The sequence below is a fragment of the Calypte anna genome, chromosome 5A (genome assembly GCF_003957555.1).
Source record: "Calypte anna isolate BGI_N300 chromosome 5A, bCalAnn1_v1.p, whole genome shotgun sequence".
NCBI lineage: Eukaryota > Metazoa > Chordata > Aves > Apodiformes > Trochilidae > Calypte > Calypte anna.
This window is the reverse complement of record NC_044251.1, coordinates 22,986,190-23,013,028: the sequence shown is the minus strand read 5'-3', so window position 1 is coordinate 23,013,028 and position 26,839 is coordinate 22,986,190. Positions and strand designations below refer to the sequence as shown.

At 38.9% G+C, this 26,839-nt stretch overlaps 1 protein-coding gene across 1 annotated transcript in view; it reads left to right on the top strand.

Moving 5' to 3' along the window:
- The first annotated feature begins 4,820 nt into the window (after positions 1 to 4,820).
- Positions 4,821 to 26,839, top strand: part of DIO2 (iodothyronine deiodinase 2) — a 72,654-nt gene continuing 50,635 nt past the window's right edge. Inside the window, exon 1 of the mRNA XM_030451728.1 lies at positions 4,821 to 5,005. The gene's annotated coding sequence lies outside the window, so the exon portion shown is untranslated. The remainder of the gene's footprint in view (positions 5,006 to 26,839) is intronic.

The window sequence follows — 26,839 nt, the reverse complement described above, 5'->3', positions numbered from 1 at the left end:
ATTTAAAAATGGTACTGTTATAGTTCTTTCTCATCAGCTGAATTCCCCACAAATAGGAATACTGCTTAAAGCCAAATTCAACACTCATGGAACTCCAGAGATGAACTTGGCTCATCATACTATATAAAATTATTGTTATATGGACTTTTAATCTGGTTTCTTCCTCTTCATTTTTTCTCTGGTTGGGCTTTGCTCTTGGACACACTCTGCTGTATTATTCTATTGTTATAATTCAGTTCCAGTTACACTCTTAGAAATGCTTTTGTTTCTGATTCTCAAGGATTTAATTTTTTAAAAATGCAGTTGGTGTATTATCATGACTTTGGTCACTAGATGTATTACATATTAACACATATTTGCCAGTAATGTCACCAAATAATTTTAAATATTTCTTACATGCAATATCAAATTCAGAAACAAGTAAAAAACAGCCTCTACAGTCCTAAAGCCCCAGGTACTTGTTCGTTTAGAAAGCTCAGTATGAAATGTGACTTTGATATTTGACTTGTGGGTCTTGTTAACGTTTACTAACTTTATTCATCTTTCTTCTTACCTGCTCAGTGCTTCCTTATTTTTATATATAATGATAATACAATGATTGTCATTAGCTAAACAAAAAATAGCTACTGCAGACTGAGTATTCCAATTAGGATTTGTCTTCTTTGTGGTAAGCTATTCATTTGTAGCCTGAAAGAAAGCAAACATAGGGGAGAAGTAGGGGAGAAGCAGATTACTTTCTTGAATTCCAGCAAGGTAATTAAGTTCTTTTTAAAGAAAATCTTCTGATTGATAGAGCTACCAAAGAAGACACAAACAGCTCTTTCCAAGTCATCCCTAGGAAGCTCTACCTTCCTCAGTCGTTGCCATCTGTTTCATTTAGACAGATATGGATGGCACACATTGTGTCAAAGAATTTTCTTTTTATTTTGGTACAAGGACCCTCTATTAGAGAAAAATTACAGTGAACATGTTATCATCGCAGTGGACTGTCTTTCACATTGTCTGATCTAATGATGGTATTTGAATTTTTCATGGAATACACTTGGAAATCCCAAGGAATTATGTAATTATTTTTCCAATTTTGCTGCTAATGACTGCAGAATTGACACGCATTGTATTTTCTTACAGAAACTTACTTTTCTTTTGTCACTGATTAAAAATAAATAAATACAAATTATTATTATATTATAAAAAAAACCCCAAAACAATTATTTTTTACACTGAGAGTAAATGGAAAGTTTAACAACTGACTAAAAACAGAATCTTGCTTTCTGTTTGATACCTCTTGCTTAGTCCATTGTTGTGTAATTTCCAACCCCCACAGCCTCAGCAAACACACAGCATGTCCTTCAACACTAGAGATTTTCCCAGGAACTTGTCTTGAGTATATTTTAAAATTTCTTTTTGTGCTTTGTAATACACAGTCCCCACTGAGTAGGGACAACTATAGCACAAAGGTAGCTTGTACAGGGAAACAAATTCTATGAAATACTCTCCTATGAAGACAGGCTGAGAAAGTTGGGGTTGCTCAGCCTGAAGAAGAGGAGGCTCTGGGGAAACCGCAGCAGTCTTCCAGTACCTGAAGGGGGGTAGGGGGCGACAGAAAAGCTGTGTGTGTGTGTGTGTGTGTGTGTGTGTGTGGTTTTTACATGGACATGTAGTGAGAGGTCAAGAAGGAATGGCTTTAAATTGAGACAGGGTAGATTTAGATATTAGGAGGAAATGTTTGGATTTTAGGAAGAGATTCTTTAGTGTGAAGGTGGTGAGAGACTGGAACAAGTTGCTGAGAGAAGTTATGGATGGCTCATCCCTGGGAATGTTCAAGGCTGCATTGAATGGTTCTTTGCGCAACCTGGTCTAGTGGGAGGTGTCCCTGCTCATGGCATGGGGGGTTGGAGCTAGATCATTTTTAAGGTCCCTTCCAACTAAAGCTGAACAAGGAACAGATAATTTTTTAAGTAAAATCCCCTGAAGTCTTCTGACCTCCTCTTTGTATTCTCTTAATGCCACGTGAGTGCCATTAATTGCAGATTAGTAAGTGGGTATGTCAATATAAGCTCACAAGGGTAGTTAAGAGGTCATTCTGCTGATAATCTGGGGTGTGCAGGGACCATGTTGCTGTGTCACTGAACACAAGCTCCACTCAGGGATGTGTTTGGTTTAGCAGTTCTAGGTTAGAAATGTGTACCTATTTAGGGGATTTATGTCTCTGTAATAGATACATGAAAGGTAAGAAAGAGAAAAGTGTATGTTGATTTATATCTCCCTAGAATTGCTCAGAAATACTTCTGCATCTGAGCTGTGGCACTAAATATGTGAACATAAATTCAGTTTTCCAACACATGCTCTGTTTAAAAACACTAAAACCAACTTGCATGAATGGACATTAGGAGAAAGTTGGGTTGTTACAACCTGAAAATGTTCTGAGAGTAAGTCTATACACTGATCCAGCATGCTTCTAAAACAATAGCAGTAAAGAGTGAATTATTTTAATGAGGAAACACGATCATTCTTTATATTATAGCTCTGGGCCTGGCTCACTGTGTTTGCATCTCATACATTTCTGCAATTTGATACAGACAGTAAAACTTGTCCTGAAGTATTTACAGAAGGACCAAAACATTAAAATAAAGAAAAAAGATGGTATTTTGTAGCCCTTTATTCTTAGCCTTTTTCAGGCTGTCATAAGCTAAAATCACTTCCTGTTTAATACAGCCTAATACTTATAAATTCAACATTTGCCTAAGGTCACACTCAGGATTGTTGCATAATTTGAGTCTTTCATAACTAAATTTTTTCTGAAACTTTTTACTGTCAGGCAAAATTCTACTGTTTATCTTCCATTTCAAAACGCCCACAATATAGTTCTCCCTCCCACCTTTACATTCTGGAGAATATGTAAGGACCACTTCTAAAAGGCACCCTATACATAATTGAGTTGTCATTATCTTTTCGGGTTACACCTTAAGGAGTTGGATAAGTTTGCAGCAGTGAGGTTTATGTGGCAGGAAGGTTTGCCTAAAAAAGTCCGTAAAAATCTCGAGTCATTTAAAGCTGGGAAACTTCTCACTTCTTGAGTAAATTTCTTGCTTGTTAGGGCAAGTACTCTACCATGGATTTATGTCAACCTGCAGGAGCCCTGTCCCATCAGTAGAGCTCCCACCACTCCTGCACAAGGCTGTGGTATCTGCTGTCTCTGATCTATCCCTCAGTTCAGCCTTTTTGAGCTTCCTGCATGCAGAAGGTCTACTTGGTTTCCTCAGTCATGCCATATTCCTCAAAAATGCCAGCAAGCATGCGGAAAGGCTTTGCATGAAAACAAACAAAAAAAATCCCAAACACCCATTTTCTTCTTTTAAGTCTCCACAAAAAAACAAGACAAGAGTTTCAGGTCCCACCCTTAAACAAGATCCAGGCCTCACTAACAGAGCCAGGCCTCATTTTAAATATGATTTGGCAAAAGGAACACAGACAGGAAAGTTTCCTGCAGCTAGTTTGTTTCAGTGGTGACCTTTATCTTTCTCCAAATGAAAATGAAAACTCTTCCTACGCTGCATGACCTCTGGTGAGGTTTAGCCAGTTGCATCATGATGAGAGGATGTTATATATCAACATCTGTTTCTGCTGTGTCCATTTCCCGTATGTGTCTTTCCTAGTAACGAAATTCTCCTCTGTTTATTTTTCTCCCTCCCATTTTAGCTCCTTCTTAATTCAGTTGCTTTGTTGTTTCTTTTTTTTTTAATTACACTTCATCTCTCCTTCTCTCTCTCAGTGGTGTGACAGTGACATGGACTCCATGTTAAAACCTTGGTGCAGAAGGCATAGCCTTACATGTGTTCTTGATAGGAGGGGGGTGAGGGAGCAGCTTTTTAGAAGGAGTTGGTGAGAATTTGGCTAAGAAAACATTAACTCTCCATTGAGAATGAATAAACTTTTAGTATGAAGCAGCATGACAAACTCAAGTCAGAAATTTGATCTTTTCCCTGCATTCTCTTTTTTAATCTAATTCTTTATTTAATTTTTCTTTCCAGTAGCTGTTGCCCTTTGAAAACATTGTGCTTGCAAAGACTCTATTTGTGTAAAGAGCACTAAATTCAGCTATTATTTCTCTGATAGATGAGTAGGATATATCTTCAAAGTTAAACATAACATGCAGAATGCAAGCACAGCATGTACAAGTCTTAAAGATACAACTCATGGCAGATACTGAAACTGATGCTTAATGACAATATTGTCACTTACCCATTATTATGTTCTAAAAGCTGTATCCCTAAGCGAGATCTTCAGAGTATGAGGACCTTTACTGCACTATGGCTCCTCTTTATATATGAAACAGTCTACTGTGTACGTGATTTTTTTTTTATAATTGTTATTTTGATACCTTTTTCTTGCAGATGAGGGCCTTTTTTGCTTGTTACATGGAGGCTTATATAACCTCTGCCTTTGCAACAACAGCTGCTGTTCTACAGTCTGCCCTTCAGACATGACGAACCTCTGAATTTTTTTTCTGGGAAGGGAGAGGAGTGAGAAACCTCTTGTGATCCAGCAGTACGTCCTACTATTATTTCACTACTGACAAAAGAAAGACAAGGATAGTACTTGGGAACACTGACTGTTGCTTTTTTATGCCTTCTGGATAAGGACTGCCCATCTGCTTGTATAGTGCACAGCACAGTAAAGCCCCAATTCTGAGACTTTTTGGCACTAATATAGGATGAGTAGTTAATAGTAAATCTGCCATGGAGCATGACTCAGCCTTAGTAGTAAGATAAGCAGATGGAACAAAATAGGTCTCTTTGGTCTCCGGTTTATATATACCTCGGATTCTGAGCTGAATTCAACCCTGCAGCATGACAGCCAAGCAAGAATATGTCATCAGATCAAAAGATTTGTGAATCAAAAGCAAGCCATGTGTAACTGAAGTTCGTATCTAGAAAAATTACTTCCTAAGCGTCAGAAAGAATCCTGTGAAGCACTGATATATATGGACAGCTGTAACTTACAGGTAAGGTCACAGTGAAAAAAAAACTTTTATGATTTCTTGAGGTAAGAAATTTGGTTCTGGTAAGGTTCCCTTGATGTGTTTGTTGACAGCCAAGAGCACAGGCAATACTACATGTGATGATGAGATTTAGAGAAAACAATGATATCTGAAATGGGAGCCCACTGCAAGTGCCAACTGAAAAAAACTAGAGCTCTCCAGAGCTGCCACCACAAGTCCACTTAAAATGCAAGGTGAATCCATTAACTAGTGGCTTTTGGTAGCCTCCAGGCTGGCTCTTCCTGGTGTTGAAAGAATTGGTTGTAAATATTTTAGAAACAAGGGTTTATAAAAGCATCTTTGCCTATAGAAATGTTTGCTCACTTCCAAGGAAGGAAGCATGAATGGGTGCAAGGGGTTCACCTTGTCTCTCTGCAATAGTATGTTGACAGAAGAGCAGAAATGTGACACAGGCTGGTTTTGTATGACATCCTTCTCATACCTGAGGAACACGGTCATGCCCAGTGAGAAAAGTTGAGCACAGAGCTCTAATAGGACACACAGCTGTTTCAATATCAGTGTTGCTTCAATCATCAGGATTTTGATTGATTGATTATTTCAATCATCAGGAAGCCCAGATAAGAAAATTCATTTTGCCCTTTCTCACACCCGTTTCCGTGACTGCATCTATCCAGATGAGCAGTGGTGTTAATGTTTCTTAAGCAATTTTTTTTTTCCCCCAGGAGATACTCTTACCCACAGTGTGAATACCTGTGGTAGAGCAGCTGAAAAGTGGTAGCAGTCTAGGCATGACACAGGTTTATTCTCACAAAAGCTGAAATGCTGAGTCTTCCTATTCAAAAGGCTGTAAAGGGAAAACTGCTTAATGTTGAAGTAGCAGGACCAGCAGGACTCAGCTGTGCTTTTATAAATACATGTGCACCTGCTTTTGGTGGAGCCTCTAGTGCATTTAAAAGCTGTTTGCAGTGCTTTTGGGGGAGCTAAACCTGTCCATGTGGGTGTTGGGTTTTTTTAAACAGCAGAAGGAGATCTTAATCATGCTGCAGATTTCATGCTTGAAAGAATTCACAGAATGTCCCATCCTCACTCTTCTTAAGAGCTAGAAAAAGTCAGGCTTAACTGGTCTAAAGGTATAGAAAAATTTCTATCCAGCAACCAAACAAAGGTTCATCCGAATGAAAAGAAAATTAATGTCTAAGGATGAATTGGAAAAAAATTGTAGTTTTCATCTCATCTTTTTAAATTAGCTTCTGGTGAGAGCCTGAAAATTGAGTTTCTAGAAGCATTAGGAAGTAAATATCTTCACTTCTCAGTTTCCTTATTACATGATGAGTTGTTAGGGTGATGAAATACCCAGAGTTCAAGGCACCGAAATTCAGCTGATGGCTGTATTGGGTGGTTGTTAATCTGGCTTACTATAGTGGACTTAGAAAAATGAACTGTTCAGACTTACTCTTTTCTCCTTGAAATGACCAGCAATTCAGAGATTTATATCGTATGTGTTTACTTCTCTCATTAGCTCAACATCACCTTTTCATCTTTTCTTCCCATATGTCCACTTGTCTGTGGTAAAGGCATGAGATTTTTTTCACTGTGAGGGTGACAGAGCACTGGAACAGGCTGCCCAGGCAGGTTGTGGAGTCTCCTTCTCTGGAGACTCTGGAGACATTCAAAACCCACCTGGACACATTCCTGTGTGACCTCCTGTAGGTGACCCTGCTCTGGCAGGGGTGTTGGACAGGATGATCATTTGAGGTCCCTTCCAACCTCTAACTTTCTGTGTGATTCTGTGTGTGAATAAAGAATTAATGCTCTCTTCTCCCACCCCACTTGATACAGTTTTGCATCTTACTCAATACCTATGATTGAGAAATTTCAAACAATCCCTCAAATTACTCCTGGATGCCTGAGGCTTCTGAGAAAGGCAGCACCCATGTCACATCTTCTGTTCATGGTTCGGTATTGTGGCTTCTTTGGAACACAGGACTAGATTTCATCTCTGATTTTTGGTGATCTGCTGAAAAAACAATGCATAATATGTGACTCCTGATTTTCTGTTGATTGCAGGAGAGCACTATGTGAGAAAGCAGAATGAGTGAGAAGGTGGTAATAAAAGAGCTGGGATACCTGTTTCATAATATAAGAAATGGCAAGAGCACATTTTATGAAACTACTTCGTGTTCCTCATGTTTTTCTTTGTCACAGCTGTACTTGTCTTCACATTGTCCTATCCTGGAACAACTTACCTTTTCTTTTGCTTGAAAGTTTGCTTTGTTTCTCTCTTCCAATTTTTTCATTAAATTCATTTAGGGAAGCTGTTCATAGGAGACATTTTTTGTTGGCATCTCCTTTAAGCATCTGGCCAGATGTGAGATAGGATTAGCCTCAGTGGGCTGTAAAGCACTTTTACAGCTAAAGTCAGGGCTGGGAAGAAATTTGGTATTTATGGAATGTAAACAAGCAACAGAAGTCAGCAAGGCAGAAACAATGATTGGGAAGCTGGTCACAGAAGTCTAAACTGAGAGTTTAGGAGCATTTATCAGCTCCTAAATCCAATCACATTTAGGGCAAGAGTGAAATATGCAACAGCTGCTGGTTGTGGCAAAGGAAACAGCTGAATATAGCTTACAGCCTCTATGAGGGATATAGTCAAAACCCAGCTTAGATCCAGCCAGAGACAGCAACCTAGTATAACAAAAGCATAGTTATAGTGTCACTGTGCCTTTTGTCCTCAGATGTGAGGTTGACTTCTGTTAAATCAATCCACCTAATCTACCTTTGCCTCAGGCTACTTTTCTATGAAGGAGATAGTGGTTTATGTTTTTTCTCTTTAACAGTGCATTCAAATTTACCATGATGGGGCACAAATTGCTAGGGATAATTTCAGTCAAGATTTGTTGAACTAGAGTGAAGAACAAAGTACATTCAAAGTATCTGAAGAAATGAAGCACCATCTGTGCATCAGATGAGAACCTGGCCCATTCTTTATAAAAAACATTTCATAAATGGGCAGAAAACCAATGTACAAGTCATCTGCCTCTAGCTGTCTTCTTATTGTTGCCCATTGGCTCAGTCCTTTCAGCATAAGTTCTCCCTGCTAGAAGCACCCAGTGCTCCAAGTAACAAATGGGATGTTGAAATAATTAAAAAAAAGCAGAATGAGAAGTCTGGCATCTGACACCTCTATTTTTGCAGAATTTTTGACCAGTTTGTAATAGTGTTTCAAGACTGACACTAACAGATTTAAATGTGCTTGGATCTGCTTATATAATTTAAGCCACTCTTGGAATTGTGGGCATTAATTAAATTGTTTGTTATGGTGGGAGTTATATTATATTGATCCAGGTGCTGCTTTCCATGAGATATGCTATTGTGCCTGGCCCAAACTAACCTGAATAATTCCAACAGATTTGACTAGATTTTAAAATAAGTCTCTGCTATTTATTAAAATGCATGACAGCACATCTTTGGCTCTCCCTAAACCTCTGAAGAGGTTTCCTGAACGTAACTTTTCCAGCCATGCTATAGCTGACAGCTTTTCCCCTTCCCTCAATATTACTTTTAACTCTTTCTGCATCATTACCTATCCGACAGAGAAATGCTCAAAACTTCTGATTTAGTTGAGAAAGATAAATACAGTGATATGAAATGGCTCAGAAGTCTCCTTTATTGCTGTATATTGAAAGAGGTTATACAAATTAGAGCAAGCAATTTTGAGGGAAACAAAGAAAAATGATTCATATCCTTGTTCTGCATTATTTGCTCTCTAACCATTAGTAAATTAATACATTTGGTAGTAACACAGCCCTGCATATTTTGCAAACATAGATCCAGTCCTGTGTTTATTCTATGCCCAAATTGCCCTTGATCTAAACAGGAGTTTGGAATTTGCTAGGAATGTGAGGGCAAACAGTCATGTAAGGCATGTGCTCTCTTGACATGGGTTACAACTGAGATAAGACCAGACCAGAAACCTCATAAGTGTAAATAATGTACACAACCGCAGTAGCATTTTTTTCCAGTTTCTTTCTGAAACATTTTTTCTAAGACCTCTTCTTCATTTATTTATAGTTGAAATTGTCAGCATCTACTGGATAGGCTTGAACTATATTTTCTGTCTTAATTTTTCGGTTGGTTTCCAAGGAAAGATAGTTATGTCTATTTGCAGAGTACAAAGCACTGTTCCTTTGTGGCTTTGTGCTCTGTAATCTGTGCTTGTACCAGTTCATTTTGATTCTCTTGAAATGACTGTTTAAGTTGCAACCAATCCCCAAAGCCACTCTCAAATAACCCACTCTGCAGTGCAGCCTTTTCTTCCCCTTTTGCTGCTCCATTTTCCACGACCAGCTTGGCATTCTGCTTCCTGTCACATTGCCCAAGTGCTGTATCACTTCTTACAGTCTCTGGGCAGCTGGGACTTCATTTGTCACACTCTGCCAACTCAGGCTGGGACACAGAAATCTCTATCCCTCAGTTTTTGAAGGTTCTGGGTTCTATCCCTAGTGCTGCTTATTCATGAATTTGAAAAGTAAAGCATACAAAAGACAGCATGCCAAGTCAGAAATCATAAAACAATCACTGTTAAATAATATGCCCTACAAGAGCTATGAGCAGGTTTCTATAGGTGTCAGCAGCTTCAAGAAATATTGTGTTAAAGTACTATAAATCCTTTCTTAAAAGAAACATTTATGGTTTGAACACAAGCCAGAGCTATATTCTTTTTTTTTCCTCAGGCAACAAAATAAAAGTATAAGTTCTTATATCATATTTTGAAGATTATTCCTCTCAACTTGCAAACACCCAGGCATATTTTGGAACATGAATTGATAAAATATTTTTGAAGTGGGGAGAAAAACAAAGACCCACAAGAAACATAATAACCATGTGTATTATCTGTGCAATAAACTGAAAACTAACAAATGGTTTCACTGGAAGTTTGGCCAGCTTCAGAGGTCCCAGTTACAACTATCTAACATGAAGCTGAAAACTGTCACAGAGCAACTCTGAGCCTCTTAAAATCCACCAGTAAGTCCAGACAGGTTTAACAAATGTGAAGGCCACTGGAATGTGGTTGTCTGCATTGCTCTTTCCAGGCTCTGCAGCCAGGCCTTGTTTGATGAGGAACTCCAATGTGCAGCCCTTGCACAGACATTGGTGGATGGGTCTCACTGACCATGCAGTGTAGCTCTGGGCTGTCCTTCTCTGGTTATGCATGGTGAAATCAGCTGTGGCCACTGCAACTCAGCACCAATTTTAAATTAATTGGGTGCTGTGTGCTTACCAGCACTTTGCTACTTTATTCTTGGATGATTTCTGGGCAACCTCCAAGCTCTGAACATGGTGGGGAAATCCATCCCTGGAAGGAACCCAAGCTCCCTGGCACTGTGTCTCAGACCCTGAGAAAGAGAGCTCTGGCTTCCCTCTTGGACCCGATTTCTAACCGCAGACTAAGCACAGGAACATGTGCATAGTTCAGCACCTATCTTGAGCATCCCCCTGCCTTTTCCTTGACTCTAGGCACTGCAGCACTCTCTTATCCTTTATACTGCTGGCAAACTGACAAACATTAAAAAGAACAGCAAATATGGTGCATAGAACATGTATAAGGAATATATGGCTAACCTTGCATTAGATTTCAATGAGTCCCTAAATGTAGTGTCTCCATCCATATGACTATTTTTCTAAAAATGAAAGAATTCACATTGCTGGTGGAGTGAGAGAGTCCGATGCCACCTCATGGCCTGTGGATGACTAAGCGCCTCTCATCTTAGGTAACTGCTGTGTTGAACACATGCTCTTGGAGCCAAACTTTTAAACCACACAGAAGTTAAATAAAAATGTTGTATACACATGGAGTTTTATCACATGCATCTGGAGCCAATCAAACATTTCCCTAATGAAATGTATAATGGCAATCCAAGGACAAGTTTTAAAAACATGCAGACGTTTTAGGAAACGTCTTTGATGGAAAGCCAGTTTTCCAACCACTGGAAAATGACAAATATTAGCTTGCTATCCTTAAAGGTGGCACATGGTTTAGTTAGCAATTTTAAACAGGGTTCATCAGCTCTGAAGGAAATACTATCAATACTGCTAACAGATTTAATGAGTGTGGAAGGGAGGGATGTTACTGAAATGCCGAACTCATTTAGCACTAAGAACAGTTAATGAGCTCCTGACATAGGATGTCTTGTTCCAAATAATTTCTCAGAGTTCCTGGAGTATATTAGCTTTAGTCCATTCCCACTGGAGTCAACGGAAATGCCACCACTACTCTGTGTGAGAGCAAGGCTGACCCATTATATACTACCTTATTGTTTGTGAGATGACAATATTTTGGGATTCTTGTGTTTATTTTGAGATTGAACATGGGAAGTTATGGGGTTTGTTTCTGTTTTGCTGTTTCTTATGTCTGTACCAAAATATAAACAGAGGCAAAATATAACATCCAAGATTTTATTTCATTCATCATGGATCCTTTTGGCCCTGAAGGCCTTCACCTGAAAGAAGAAGAAATGTTGTTTTGGCTTTCCTTAACTTCTTTGATGATGAAAACTTTTGTGATTTCCAAACAATGCTTTACTATAAAAAGCTCAATCAAATGGAAGATACTCTGGAAATGTCAGAAATAGTAGTTACATATTGCCAGCTGGAGTCTGGTTTTTTTCCCATATGTCAGGTTCCTTGGGTAGACTTGAAGAAATGTAATTATATTGATATAAAGGGAAGAAACAATGGGACTACGAAGAGAATATAACAGGCCTTAGGGTGAATCTTATTTTCTTGAAAATTGTTTCCTTTTATTAGTGCTTCTTACATAGAATTTTATGTGACCAGCCCCAGTTTGATTCTCCTGAACAGAAGTTTTCTGCAGCTAAAAAGCTATGGCATTGTGATAGTAGAGGCAGATCTGTCTGTCTTTAGCAGAGCTTCCCTGATCTCCTTCGTGTGTTCAGGTGTTGAATGAAGCACCAGTTTCCACAATGCTGTCACTATTTATTGCATCTGTGGAATTACTGAGACATCTTGAAAGGACACATTATTTGGGAAAAGTTGAGTTGCCACCTTCTTATAACCTAGTCCAATGTCAATGTGTCTTTTGAGGAACATTCAAGTACTGTCATTCATGTCTGAAGATCAGTTAATCCCCAGAGATTAGCTAACCACACCAATAAAACAGGTAATAGAAAAATCAGAAGAAACAAATTATAAAGTCTATTCTGCTACTCAGCAGAAAACAATCTTTCCCACCATAGTTTGGGAGGGCTAATTTGTGTCACTACAAAGCAGTGCATATGTTAAAAAAATTAAGTGATTACCAACACAGAACAGAGTTATAGCATAAGAGCCTTTGTACAAATTCTGCTGTGTGGCTGAGTAGCACAACAAGCAAGTAGATGTGGAGAAAGTGATGTATGCCATTACAGAGCCTGAAGGGAAAAATAATAATTCCTTGCTAAAGCACATAAGTGGTAGGAAAATATTTTTATGAAGAAAATATCAAAACTATTTACAGAGTCCAGAACTCAAGAAAGACACTGTTGTAATGATGGAATGAAAGAGTACAAATTACCTGAGACAACACAGTTCTAGTGAAGAACACAAATGGGGAAATTTAGGAGTGGTTCTAAGTTCAAAAATACTCCCAGCATAGGCAGAACAGGAATGGACCAAAACAGATGATGAGGTCTGAATGGTAGACACGCCTGCTGACATTTTTCTATCTGCCAATTTTTTCTGAACTTATAAACAATCAGCAGGTGGGGCAAACACCACAGTTTCTACTTTCATCACCCACAGAAAAAGGTGCTCTGAGAGAAGCTCTGAGACCTAAGAAGCACTGAAATTCTCGTGGGCTTGGAATAAAATACAAACCTGACTGCTTGTGGTTACTAAAGTTTTCATGACACTTCTTGTCGTGAAAGAAGTGAGCAGGAGTGTTGGCACCAGCAGGCTGGCTGTTGCCAGCAGGGATAGGCACTTTCTGTGGCCCTGAAAAGACTCAGCTCTATTTCAGTTCTGTGCAATATGCTCATGGATCAGAAACCCTTAGCATGTATTATGCCCAATTAAACAGATGCAAAGTTGTTAGGTGTTTACCAAGGATACACACATTAATGAGACAGAGAGAGAAGCTACAATAGGGATGTGAAGAACCTCAGAGCTGTATGGTGCCCACAGCTTACACAGTCTGCATAGCTCTTTGGACCCCTTTCAACACAAGAAAGTTCATTACACCTCTAGAAGGATATACTGAAGTGGATGCTTGCTTCAGGAGGATGGAAGAAGGAAATTGCAATGGAAAGTTGGACTGCTATTCTAACCCAATTTGTGTTAATGGCAAAGGGACCTGCAATTTAAATAATTTAAGATATTGCCTTTAATTGGTTCTGGTTACACAATCTTCTTTTAATGTCTTTCCTCCCACAGTTACTCTGAAGGAATGTGCTCTAATGAGAAAATGTTCTGTCCATTTTATTAAGGACAGAGTGTTAGCCATGAAGACAGTTCCCATAAAAATCACCACGAAGAGGTGGATTAAATCACAAACAGCCAAGGGCTCCAGCTGCTGGGGTCATGCTTCTGTCTTTTGTTTGGGAGAAAAGAAAAAAAACCTTTAAAAACACAGCTACCATGTACCTGAGGAAACAGCATTTGAAAACACAAACAGCCCTGAGAGGAAAAAAATGGATTTAGTACAAAACCAATTCTAGATTCACTAGCTAAGTCAATGCAACAACCCTCTCCTTGCAAAAAAGTGCCTTCAGGTGTTTGGCATATACACATTACCTGCCCCTCCCCCTTTCAAATGTCAGAATTTAACTGAGATGCTTCAGCTGAGGCTACTTATAGATACTGGTCCAGAGGAGCAAAGTAACCAAGCTCCATTTTATTCGACGGATACACGAAGTAACCAAGATTTTCCTCCTGACCTACTGTGGCTCCTGATCATGCTTTGTACTCCTGAAACTCAGGTAGGCACGTGGCAGCTGTCACTGCTTGTCCCAGGCAATTACACTGCCTGCAGAAATCCCTTGCAGTGAGCTCTCCTCCCTCCACACCCTGGTTTATAGAGCCTTGGCTCAGCCTGTGCTGTGAGTGAAAGTAATTGGAGCCAGCAGTTTCACAGCAACTCAATCCAAGAAGCTTCTTATTTATTTTTTTTTTCAGGGACTTGTTACTTTAGAATATTTCCCCTTCATTTAATCTCTCCTGCTTGCAAAAGAAAGTCTTGTTGGCAATTCACTGTAAAAAGAGATGGGAGAATCCAATCTGGATGGTTATACTGGGTTGCTGGCAGTGGCCCATATGGGCCTAAGACACTGTAAAATAGATAGTTTAACCAAAAGTAGGTGTTGCTTCATATCAGAATCTTGTTACATCACTTAAGGTCTTATCAATAGGAAGAGCCTGACCTGAGCTCTTGTAGGAAAGGTAAAATTACAGTAAGTAATCTTGGGATGAGGGAGAAGATAGGAACACTATTCACTATTGTCACTCTAGAGAGGGTGGGGACTTGAAAAATGACCTTTGCCATTACACCGCACTAGGAAAAGAAAACCGTTCTGGCCTGGGAGGGACAAGGATCCTTTGACAATAAAATTGTATAAAAATTGCAAATTCTGTGGCTGTCTCAAGAGACCAAGCAGTCCTCTTCCAGTCCTCATAAGCACTCCTGATGAGTTCTCTTTTCCTCCCCACAGCAAAAGGTTAAGGCATGAGCATGCTTGTTTCCCCAACAGTAGGGTGAATTAGTGTACCTGATTCTTGGATGGGAAATTTGTTTTTGTGCTTATATGTCTACATATGTGTGGTTCTGTGTGTATATAGAATGGCTGACATTTTGCTGCAGAGCTTGAAAGGTTTAATACCTGTAGAGAACTTTAGGGCACATATTCTTATACAGGCTCCTCTGCCTTTTCTGCCAACAGTGCATATATTAAATTGTCATTAAGTGAACTTTCAGCATAAGTAATTATTTCAGAAGCTTTCTTCAGCAAGTTGTAGCCACTTAATATGCTTAATGGAGTATTTTGTATTATTTATTGTAAGGGCCCTCAAGATATTTCTGCAACCTCTCTTTGGTGCATTTTGGAATACATCCTTCATGATCCTCAATGTCAGTCTATTGGCATACGCACCCTTGGCACGTTATATATGTACGCAAATATGCTTTTAAGTCACTCACCTGCATTCCCTCGTGTAGATATAGCCCTACCAAGGGCTATAAAGATACTGGTGGCTTTGTGTCATATCACCTTCAGAACAGCAGGTTTACTCTTTGGAACATTTCATCAAATGAACATCATTTTCTAATACTGTTGCTTGAAAATTGGATGTCAGATCAAACATTTGTATGTGAAATTCAGAAATCTTGGCTGACACCTGAGTTACTGAAAACATGCATAACAGTTTTGCTTTGCACAGCTTAAAAATTTGAATCCACTTAGTTTCCAGTGAAGTATGATTCTGGTTTAAGTTTCCTGATTTATAGGTCAGGAGAGCTCTTATTTTTGAAGATACCCTTGTGAGAAGACAGAATGAGTTCTGTCCCACAGCATTAGTGGTGGTTAAAGATCAGTTTGTCAGGTCCTGCAGCACTGCAGTGATTCTCATCAGGCATGGTGTTGTTTGGAAGTGACCATGTGAAATAAGTTGTGGTACTGCAGCAAAGAGGTGCCATTTAGTGCCATCCTTGGCAAGGGCTATACAAGTGCTTTCCTCCTGCTGAGGCTTTTTGTGATAGAATTTTTTGTGTTAACATAGTGAAAGAAAGAATGGTCAGTGGCACACAACATGACTTCAATATTGATTGGTATCACTGTTGCATAACCTTTAGGGACCATGTAAGAAGCAGGGTCAAATCAATCTACATATGTTTAAATACTCAGAATTAAGTCGATGGAAACATTTTGGGAGAAGTCAATCAGCTCTCACCAGAACATGTTGTTTATTAAGCACAGAGCCAGGCCAAAATCCCTTTGTCTTCAGTGAAGCCATGATTTTACCAGCTGTTTTAGTTCTCAAGCAGTGACAACAGAAAGACAATAAATATTGAAATCGGTGGAAATACAAGGCACTCTACAAATCAAAACATCTAGATCTTCATTTAACAAAATTATTAACAGTGTGCTGTAAAAACTCACATGCTCATGTAAAAATATATGAAAACCCAGGTCTCAAATCCTTCAAAATACATAAATTTGTATAATTATGCTGAATATACACATGGCTATATGAAGCACAGAGACCATAAATGTTTTGCCTACACCACCTAGAAAATGAATGTGAAAACTGAGCTAGAATCAACTTGCCTTTGTTCCCCATCCCAGGGAATAGGAACAATCACTGCAGATAGTAGGCAGGTAGCAGAACATGAGACCCTTTTGCCTCACTGTTGTATAAGACTTTTATTGCTACATAATGGTAGCTTTGAAGGCTGAAGCACCTTAATTTTCATCTAAAAATGCTCTTTATTGCCCAACTATATAATCTTGGTACAGAATTTGGTTTTGAAACTGATTTTACATGTGGAAGTACAGATTAGATTCCCTCAGAGACTATTCTGTAGTGACAACAACTGAAGTTTACATGTGCACTGGCAGTATGTGTTACAGACAGCTAGATCAATGGAGTGAGGGTGGGGCAGGGGGGCAGTTTTAAAGATTCTTTTGTTTACATTCACACTGGAAATAAGATCATAACAAAGGTTCTGTATATAAATATCCTCAATATTGAACTACATTCAGGCTTAACACTGTGGCCTCAGATCTGTCTCCCGAAAATCTTGAAGATTCTTGTATCTGTTCTTCATGGTCTTTTAAATGAGCATGCTTTTTAATCATGCCTATTGGTTCATGAAATTTAAGTTTTCTGAAAGAAGGAATATATTTCTTAAACAGCTGAAGCTATGCTGTTTTAAAGTCAGCTTTGAGTCTGGAAAAAGCTGTTTTGTGTGGATTCCAGAGGTTCCTGCCAAAATGCCATGAGACTATTATTTTGCATTTTCTTCCAGATTTATCTGGAACCCAGAAGTGCAGACACAACACAGAAGAGGTGGAAGAAACAAGAGTTCACCAACCATTTCTGAACTTTTAAAATTAATTATTTCTGGTTCAGTCTGAGCAAAACAGAACTTCAGGGAGGGAGGAAGTTGACTTTATTTCCCAACACTTTTCCATTCTAAAGCAAATCCTCTTCACATTAAAAAGCAGTTTTGATTAATTAGATTATAATTACCCATTTGCTGACTAAACAATAGATTCTTCTGTTGAAACTGAACAATAGATTCTTCTGTTGAAGTCTATGGTTAAAACATTGTCCTATTCAGAGAAATGGCATAATAATTGCCAGTGCCTATATTTATTTCTCACTAGTATCAGAAAAACACGTACCATTTCAAAGAAAATAAAGAGACACTACTAATAAAACAAACCATATCCCATTGAGCAGGAAAAACAAGTGGGTACATCAGGATGAGGTTCAAGTGTTTGACTGGGCTCAGACAGAAAAGTGACTGAATCCGAATGTCTCTTATGCTGCCTGAAAGCACTGGCCACCAGAGAGGTACTTACTTTGAGCTTATCCTCTCTCTGGTTTTGATCAAATTTTCCATCCTGGAGAGAAGCTTTTGCTAAAGCTGTCCTACTTTTAAGAAGAGTTTCATTTTCAACAAGTGGATATTTTAAAGACAAAATACTGCTTAACTGGGAATTTTGTAATAAGCTTTACTTGTTTAAAGACTTGTTTTTAGGGAGTAGAATTTTTTTCCTTCCTTTGCATCATCCTTCATTTAAAATAAAAATAAAACCAGTGATGTTCCTTGGGCCAAAGCCTGCAGAGTATTAAACCTATTCATACTTCAACCAGTTGAATCTTAGCTTGGTCTAACATTCTGAAGTATGTAAGCCACATGATCCAATGGAGGCACAGCACAGCACAAGTTACAGGTCTGTCTGAACTGCAAGGGATCATTCTGAGATAAGTACAGTGTTTTTGTACTGGCTGTGAAAATAGTTTGGGATCTGGTAAAGGAATCTTGACAAAATGTTGCAATTCATCTGCTTAAACTCCTCCTCATATGTACATATGTACGTGTATCTATATATAAGTACGTGATATATAAATAGGATTTTCTGCCACTAACTCACTCATCATGTCTCATGTATTGGCAGCAGGTCTTAGGTACATACTGAGAAAAAGGTTTGGTCCCCGTGGGAATGTGTACATGTGGAGGGAAAAAACACACTTCAGTCTTATTGGAGAAGAGTGGTTATAATGCTGTTCACATTACTTCAGGTATGTGCAAGTCAAATACCTACTGACCTGAAACAGTCATGGTTCAGACAGCCTGGCATGGCTCCTGCCTGCTGTGACCTGGCATAGCCCAGGAACACACGAGGTTCCTCAGTGCGTGGCTGGCAGCCACTGCCTGGTCATAAAAGGAAAGAAAATTCTGCATCCAGAGTTTAGCGTTCTGGAATCATGAAATAGATAGGTTTGTGTCTTAAAATTAATGCTTTCAGGCAGTGATCACTATTCCCTCCTACCTGCAGGTGAGCATGGACCACTTGACTATGTTGAGGTCCAATCTTAGTGCTTCTCTAAATGCTGAGCAAAAGCCACCCCTACTGTGATGCCAGTGCAATGGAGATAGCAGACATGTCTGCTTCTGCCCATCTCCTTTGGATCTTTCCTAAACTTTGAACCTTGTTTTGTATAAGAAAACTGATTTGCGAATATATAGAATATATTTTAATTTCTGTAAGGGATGCCAGTTTAGACATACCTTCATTTTTACCCTACTAACTTTTTTTTAGTAGAACAGCAGTAGATAAACCTCAAAGAAATTCGAGCTCGTTTTTGGAATAGCAGAACACAATAGCTTGCCTGCTTTTCCAAGCAGCTTGATTTTCCTAAAATTAAGGTTTTGGTCTATGCCTAAACATATTCCTAAGAAAGCATTTCTTCTGGCATTTTGGTGCTCCTGTTTGGCTCCAGCTGGAATCAAGAAATGCAGAAGCTGTTACAGATATGGAGAATAGTTGTAATAGTTAGGATTTGTAAAGTGGTCTAGATACTTACGATAATGGGCTGTGGTTGAAGTGAGCATGGTAAAATGGCTCTGTTACAAGCACAGTGCTTCAACTGAAGTGGTGAAAAGGAGATAAAGATGTTAATTATATTAAGGGTGGTATATTTTGATCAGAGGTGTAGCTGCCTATGAAACTGAAAAGACTGTTAATTCAATCACTGACACCATTTAGCACGCAGTAATGAGTTTGGCAATTTTAAAATAAAGCTAAGATATTTTAATTAAATGGAGTTTTTATTTACTTGGAATTCAGGAAAAGAAGGAGGGATGAGTGGTACATCATGTTTTATCCTTTTGCATTGCATTTCAGACACACACATAGAGACAATCAAAGATAAGTGAAGAATTTAGACAGGTTTTTTTTAACTCATGTAGTGACTTCCTCTTGACAGTTTAACAACTCCTACTGTACTTAGACATATTTCACCTTCAACTACAAAATTATCTAAAATTTCTTTAGCAAGTAAACCTGGTGACTTTTGTCACTTACAGAAAGAGCAAGGGAGGCCTGGAGATAGTTGGCATGATTTACTCTGGAAAATGAACACAGGCTTAAAAGTTCATAGAGGAACAGATGCTTTCACTTTCACTTAGGCTCCTTGACAGCACTTACTGAATTTGATAGTATCTTGGTCCGTACATATTCTTGGGCTATGCACTCAGACAGGATGCGGGTCAGTGTGATGTGCCAAACTTACAGGGGTGGTGGTCATTACCCATTCAAAACACATGGTAATCAGACAATTACTGGTATGACTGCATTGATAGTATCAAAAATAAACACATTTCTGGTAAAAACAAGTAATAATTCTCTTTTCAATAACTTCTATTGCATAAGCACCTAATTAAGACAACCAGGCTTGGGTGCTATTGCATTTGATGCTAAAGAATACCCAGAGATACAGTTTGTGACTTAAAAACACTTGCCAGCTCAGAAAAGAAAGGACAAGTTAGTGTTGACTTTTTAAATGGTAATATTATCCTTGCATTCCAGGAAAATCAAACAAAAAATCACATTAATCAACAAACAAAAATCACATTAATTAAGCAAAAATTAGTAAAGCACAAAGCTGATTTGAACAACATTTACATGGCATGAATCACAAACTGTAAGATGCCCAATAAAATTTCACAACATACCTGTGGAACAAGTTTTGCAATGTGCAAATAACATAGGTTCCCCATTACCAGGAAGAAGGAAAAAAAAAAGTCTTTCAATGTGCACAATACCAATTCTACAGTGCACACGAAAAACAAGTTCCACTGTATGTGTGGAATAGAATATCTTAATATTCGCTTAAACCTGAACTGACCCATTGTCTCATCTTAAATCATCTTTTTGCCTCAGGGTTTCATTTATAAAGGTGAATTAATATGAGAGTGGTCTTTTAAAAGAATTGTCATATCTCTGACCTGAAGTACCATTTAAAGTCTGGAGCTTGCCTTTTATTGGTCCCATAAATTGGTCCCTGACAGATTCATGAAAGCTTCTGAAAAACAGAAATGCAAACAGAAAAGGATATAACCACCTGAAGCAGAGATACAAATACTCTCTGCTATGTATGTGTGCAATGTACCCAGTGCAAACTCATGGCTGAGCTCCATGACAGCCAGAGGAAGGAGCTTCCAACAGGGAGAAAGTCAAAACACCATAAATGTTTAGAAAACAAAAGCCAGTACAAGGAAGAACTTCTACTGGCTTACCCCACATAATTTTAGGCACATAAATGAGACATGTCAGGATCTTTCTAGTTTTTGCTTCTTACGTAGCAGACACTGTGAAGACTCTAGCTAGCAGTACTCCCACTTGGCAGTCAGTTTCTACAGTGCCTCCAGTTTTCCCCTTCTCTCCCAACATGCATTTGCCAAGTGATCATCACATGCTCCCTTCACTGTAGGCTGGGCAAGAGAGAGCATCACCTGAGATTGTGCTGGCAATAGGCATGTAGGGTCAGCTAGGTGTGTAGGCTGGCTAGTTGTGCTGGCTAGCTACCTGTGTGGGACAGCTAGCTGTGTGGGTTGGTGCCCCATCCTGGCACTGGGTAACATTCCCTCAGCTAGCCTTTAACTTGTGTCTTCCACCTCTCTAGTTATTGAGTTTTGAAGAAAATGGATGGAGCTCTGCTGTTCCAGAGAGCTGCGATCTGTGGTTGGTTTGGGCTGTAAAAAGTAAAGGGGCCACAGAAGTTAGAGGGGGAGGGGGGGCAGACAGGCTGGCAGTAGCATGGTTTGGGAAGGTTATTCTAGTTAGAATAACTGACAAAATAGCACTAGAACAATGAACAGGACACAAAAGTAAACTTTCATAGATGTAGTGACTTAGGCCAAACTAAACAAAAACATCCCAAAACAAGAAAAAAACCCAAACCAAAACCCTCCCCCTCCATAACCCCACTCTTTAAACACAGTTGTAGATACTAGAAATATCCAAAATTTTATGATACTATCTAAAAATTAGAAGGTATATAAAGGAATTGACACTGCTAGTGTCAATCTCTAAGCTAAGTGCCATTGCTTTAGAGTGAGAAAGATGAATCTCCTCTTCGTTAGCTATTCCTTGACAAATTTCTGCAATACTTGGCCTTGCAGCTGTGGAGGCACGTGAATGTTGCCTTAGCCATAGGAGCCTCTGGTCACACAGAAGTGTAATGACACAGTCCTACTAACAGTAGAAGTGTGCAAGAGCTCAACTTGAATAATATTTCTTGCTTTTAAGTGAAGTGTAAAAGGAGTGATTGAAAAGAAGGGTAGAAAGAGAAGGAAAGGCTGGATATAGAGAAATGGAAAAGAAAATGACAGGAATAAAGATGTGGAGAGAGCAGAACCAAGTAAGAATTATCACTCCCAGGCAGCCCCTTAGGGGAGTGTTACAACATGAAGAACTTGATTCTTTTTTAGGAACAAGTGTACAGTGAAGAAATATCCCATTTCTCTAGAGCTGTAAGAAGGTGTATCTATATTTTTCCATCTCAAGCAGTTTCCATGTGACAAATTATTTGGCCAGCACACTAGGTAATGGTGAGTTGCACAAGCCCATGTGGTATCCAGATGAGCAGTACTGTAAGTTAGGGTCTAGCAGCTCATGCTGTCACTGTTATAATGACAAAAATATTCTTGTGCTTACTGGAAATCCTCAAGATTAGACTAGAGAAAATGAAATCCATATTCTCTACATGAACTAGTTTCTCTTGGGAAAAAAGGTGAGAAATCATTAAGGAATGACAGGCTTTGTTCTTAGATATCCATAAAGTCTAGTTCATCTACATGTAAGAGACAGTAGAAAATTATTAAATATATGTTATCTTTTCAATGCTACTTGTTAGTAAAGTAACTTGAGAAACCAGTAGTGAATTAATATTCTTAACATGCAATTAGCAATCAGAATATTCTTCTCTATTCCTGCCTCATCTTTCAGTTTTCCTGTATGGCCTAAAGTATACCGTCAGATATATTTTTGTTCCAGTCAACAAAGGAGGCTCATATGTTTAAAGTAAGTCACCTACTTAAGTGCTTAGTTGGATCAGGGTCCTTCAGAGGATTTCCTGATTTCTGGAAAAAAAATGATACATTCTTTAAGCATTCAGGGCCTAGCCTTCCAAGATATTCAGCTCTGAATCCTGGGCTGGACTAAATGAATCCTTTTCTGATGGCCAGACTGAATACTGTGCAGGGTATTGGCTTCTGAGTGCTAGAGTGGAAGGTGAAAACAGGAAGAGGCAAGTGCTGAGTAAGTAAAATAGGATGTAGAAACCAAAAGAAACAGCAGAGGAGAAAGCATGCTACACTTACAGTTTAAAACTTTATTGGGACATAGTTATAGAAGAGAAGATATTGTCTGCTTCTGTCTTCCTATCTGATTTTGTAAGACCAGCTTTCAAGATGAGAAAAATGAAAGCTGAGTGATAGCACTAGAATTTGAGATGCTGCAGTTGACCATGAAACCCTGACCATATTAGTGGTGGTGATACAGCTTCACAAGAGTGCTGTGTCATGTCAGGTAAAACACAAAGGTAACTTCAGAGATGTTTGGAGGCAGATTCAATGCTATGAATTGGCAGATGACCACCTGAAAAACATCCATGGGATGACATTTACATAACCTGATCAGAAGACCTGAAAACTATCATAAATTCCCCTAGTTGCCCCATGTCCTTGAAGACCTTTTTGCTCTTCTTATAACATTGCATAAAAGCTAAAATTATTTCCTGCAGACTTGCACATACTTTGGTTAATTTTAGCCGGTGACTGGATTTCTAGTCCCTCGAAGTGTCTTCTTTTCAGAGTTTGCCAAAGGTTTTACTAGAAATACAATTTTTTACAAATCTCACCTCACTTTGCTATGACTAAGCCCTCCTGAAATGCTATCTGTTCCACAGAGCATTCCTTCTGCAGCTGTCACATGCCACTGTGTTTGCTTTGTACTTACTGAACTGCATTGTACTTGCAGATATCTCTCAACTGTATTTTCAAGGAAAAGTTTCCATTCTGTCCCGTATTATTTTTACTTGAATATTAGTCACTTATGGTATTTTATAAATGACAGACAAGCTCATAGCAATCTTGATTATAAGAGGAGATCAACCAAGGAAAAAAGTGAATAACAGAACACTCCTCCTAGCATTGATGCAAACTGAAATGATTGTATGAAATAAGTCAATAAATCATCTTGCAGTGCACGTCAAACAATTTTGTTTGCCACTGTGAGTGAGCAGACTTGCTGAGACAGGTCAGGCCTGGGATAACATAGTATTTTTCTAAGAACTGAAAGTTTCACAGATACTTACAAGTACTTTGTAAGTTTAACCTGCTATATCCTCCTCCACTCTTGCGACCTGTTTTCCCCACCTCCCCACCTATTAATTGCCTCCTATCTTTGTGTTCATGGAAATACTCGGAAAAAGATTACAGAGCTCTGAAATCTCAGCCAAGTGGAAACTCTGCCAACATTTTTTACCTGGAAAAAAAAACTGCTTTTCAAAAAGGAAAAGATAAGGCATAGTCTTTGTTTTAATCTAGAATTGCACAAATTGGCTACTCTGAGGCATAGTTATTTGGCATAACATGTTGCTTTGGGAGCTGTTTCCAGGTACAGTGTGGAGCAAATCAAGCCCTTTCTTGTTTCTGGGAGTTCCCTGTCCTTGCCATGGAATTGCATTAAGCCATCAGAATGCTGTGGTCAGTGGCATAATTGGGTTCGGTCCCGGAAACGATGGGAATCCAGCCAAAGTCTCTGAGGGAGAGAGAAAGGGCTCTGTAAACAGTTGTAATTGGGTCTGACTTTGGAAAAAAAAAATCTTTAAGAGCTCTGTGTGTTTTAAACAGCTAAAAGTACTCTTATACCCTAACCCACCCCTTAAATATCTGTGTTGTGTGCCTGTTGCTACCCCTATGCCCTTACTTCCACAGGGAAGGCTCAGGTCTCTTCAATTTCATGTATAAGAGACAGGTTGGATCCTTAATTCCTTTGCATACTTTTTAATCTACTCTTCTGATCTGAGAGAGCAATACTGCTAAAAGGCAGAAGTGTTAAAGATTTCTACTACACACTGGGGAAGACCCTCAGACAGAACAGGAGAACTATTGTAAGTCCCTACTCCTACCATCACCCTTGCAGCTGTATGTAGCTCTGTTGATAACCAGGTTCTCCAACTGCTGCCTGAACATCCTGTAAATACTTGAATTGTTCTCTGTAGAACCTAAATGACAGAGATAGCTGCAGAGAGAGACAAGATACCAGGGGGGAATCAGTCATGTCAGATAACTGTTGTGAAAGGAACAAGTGGGAGACAGGAAGAACATCTGGATAGGAAAACAGCTAACTGTTGGGAAAATAATTATAACTTTGGTGTATCTTTCTGTAAGATGGGAAAAAATGTTTTGTGTATATCCTCATGCCTTAAAGAAATTCTTGCTATACAAGAAAACATTATGAGCAAGTCTCACAACATTACATGTGAGGATTTTCTTACTCAAGATAGTTTTTAGAATAAGGATTCTGCTACCCTGTTCTACAGCTGAGTTCATGCAGTACTGTGCAACTTGCACAATGCCTGCTTGCATCTGTTTCTCCAGTTCTGGCATAGGGAAGTTATGTTCACCACATTTTCATCTCTTTGGCCCAGTGGATGGCAGCTGCAGCAAAAAGGAATGACTTATGCGAAACTTCTTTGCCTGGAAGAAATGACTGAGTCAGATCAAGTCTACAATGTGCAGGTCTAAAAAAGGTTTTGTCTACAGACTTTGTTCTACATGGAAATAAAAAAGAGTCACAGAGTAACATCTAATGTCAAGACAGAAGTTTCTTCTTATGAAAAACACTGGTAAAACTGATGTGTGAGAACCACAGTGTAGCCCTACCCTGTCTGTGCTGGCTTACACCCAGCACTGAAGCCTCTCCAGAAAGGGGCTCTTCTGATGCCATTTAACTAAAAAAAAAAAATTGTGTTAGACTTGATGTGAAATGTATCTAGCAATCTGGGAAAGAGTAAGTTGGATATTCTCTCTGTGGGCATGGACCTGGACACAGAAAGACAACTGGATTTCTCAAAAGTCAATATTATTTCTCAACTGTCACATAATCTGTACTCATTAAAGCTGTCATTGTTTTCTAACTATTGAAGAAGGGCAAAAATCAATGGATCTGGGGAATTATTGAAATAATGTAATATTTTTAAAGCCAGACCCATCCACACTTAGAATATGAAATGCAGTAGAGGAAATGCAGTCTGATAATTGTTTTCTGTGTTACCTCAATTTGAGTTCTCATCCTAAAGTTCGGGGATCTATTTGTCTCGGTTTCTGTATATCTTTTTGGCCTCATCTCAGCAGCATCTTAATTTTAACCCTGCTTGAAAATCTTCATGATGCCTATGAGACAGAAAAAGCATTCTGGTTTTCCTTCAGCTTTAAGGTTGAAAAGGAAGATAGGTAAAGTGAATTGTCAAATACATACAAATATCAAAGACATACAAATATCTATGCCAGAGCCAGGAATCAGGTGCAAGTTTTCAGTGTACTAACCCAAAGCCTGGATAAGTAGATTATTTTTTTTCAGTGAGATCTATTTATGCATCACATAAATAGGTAGATGTGTCATGTCAAGATTTCATACTGTGTGTTTGCTCAAAACATGGGTGTTTTATGTAATTAATGTGACATTACTGGAGAATTCCTTGGTCACACACACCCAGCATACTTCACAGATTCACAGAATCATCCGGGTTGGAAGGGACCTCTGAGATCATCAAGTCCAACCCTTAATTCCTTGAAGACGATTTCAGTGTTGTAATATGCAAAGAGAAGTGGCTCTAATATCTTCCACCTTCTTGACCCTGACTCAGGGTCAAAGGGATGTTTCCAACAGTTGCTTTTTCTCAACAAAGAATATTCTAAAAGCCTATGCTGTGTGAACTGAATAAGTGCTCAGAACACACACTTCTATAAGAAGCTTGCTTGCCTACTAAGCAATTCCCAGCAATGTCTTTGGCTGCTAGCTATTGTTATTTGTTTGTACTGTGGCAATGCCTAGAGGCTCCAGGAATGGATCAGGGCCCCATTGTGCCAGGTATTGTGGAGACACAACAAAAAGGTTTTTGTCATATTCTCAAGGCAAATCTGAGGAGGGTCTGGGAAAAGAACTGTCATGAATCCAAAGTCCCTGGGGCCAACTTCTAAGCAGTTTACTGTATTTCAGACTTTGGGTTTATCCTTCCTTGGTTTTCTCATCTGTATTATTTATTCAA